This window comes from Orycteropus afer, unplaced genomic scaffold (assembly GCF_000298275.1).
Source record: "Orycteropus afer afer isolate SDZICR_OR568_19922 unplaced genomic scaffold, OryAfe1.0 scaffold00697, whole genome shotgun sequence".
Lineage (NCBI taxonomy): Eukaryota > Metazoa > Chordata > Mammalia > Tubulidentata > Orycteropodidae > Orycteropus > Orycteropus afer.
Window position 1 is genome coordinate 45072 of NW_006922284.1, and position 1501 is coordinate 46572.

Sequence of the window (1501 nt, forward strand, 5' to 3'; positions counted from 1 at the left end):
GTGGCTGGTGCATTTGAACCACCAGCCTTCTGGTTAGCAGTCAAATGCCTTAGGCACTATGCCACCAGAGTTCCCACACATGGTGTAGGTAGTTAACATTGCCATAAAACTAATTCCCATAAACTTAGTTTCAATAATGTACTCATTATTTACTATTTCTTCTCCACTAGGCTGTACATAAATAAAGTACCATTTTCACATTGCCTGCACCTGGAACAAGTTGTAAAGTATAAAAATTAATGAATCAATGAAATATTTCAATTGAAATACACTGAATAAAATAATGTTCTCCTTGAGAGGATTATTTTTCTTAAAAAAATGTTTACTATCTTATGGACATTTAGTTTAAACTAATTGCTTGTTTGTTTGTATTTAAAAAGTCACTTCCAAAGTAAAGCATATTTTAGCAAATAGGGTTTGTAGATTTGTATGCTTCCACATCCATTGAGTAAATCTGCTGCAAAAGACATCTTTAAATAATGAGGAGTCTGCAAAACATCTTATAGCATGAATGAACTTGTAGGACATTATGTGGAGTAAAATAAGTCAATCACAAAAAGATAAATATTGTATAGCCCCACTATTACAAATAGTCAAGAGTAGGTATATAAACAGAAAACAAAGTTCTTTGAGGGTTACCAGGGATGGGAGGGAGTGAAAAGGGCAATCTCTTCTGAATATTAAGACTTTTGGTGCTGAGAAAGGCAATCTCACATATGGGTGAAGTCAGCACAACTTGAACAAGGTAATTAAAGACACTAAGAAGTACACAAGAACAAGGGACAATTTTGGTAAATGCTATCACATACAGAATTTTTCAACAATAGTCAAAACAACCAAAAAAATATGCATGTGGTTACATAAGTAGATATGGATGCATATATGAGTATAAGAATTCATACGCATGTAAATGCACATGCATGTTTATCTGTAGGCATATGTATATACACATTTGTGTGTGCTGCATATATATCCACATATAACAAATCACATAGGGGACACAGTTATGGAGGTTTCCTAGAAATATTAAAGGAGTTCACAGGATTCATTTACTGGTTTATAACATTTGGAACCATGGTCTCCAAGGACAATTTAGTCAATTGGTATAACATCCTTCACAAAGAGAATTTTCTACATCCTAAGGGGTCACTATGAGTTGGCACATAACAACAACAGCAACAACAGTTTGATGAGTAGCTCTGGGATCTTAAGAGCTTATGAGTAGTCATTTAAGATACAACTATTGGTGTCTACTTGTATGCAGTAAAAGAGAATGAAGGAAATCGAAGGCTCAAAGAAGAAACTAGATCACGGGACTAAGAGATCACTTGAACAACAGCTTTTTCTAACTTGAGACCAGAAGAACAAGATGGTGCATGACTACCACTACTGACCGTTCTGACTAGTGACACAATAGTACTTCCTGGATACAACAGGAGAAAAATGTACAACTAAATACCTAAAACAACAACAACAATAACAAACAGATTTATTTGACTGA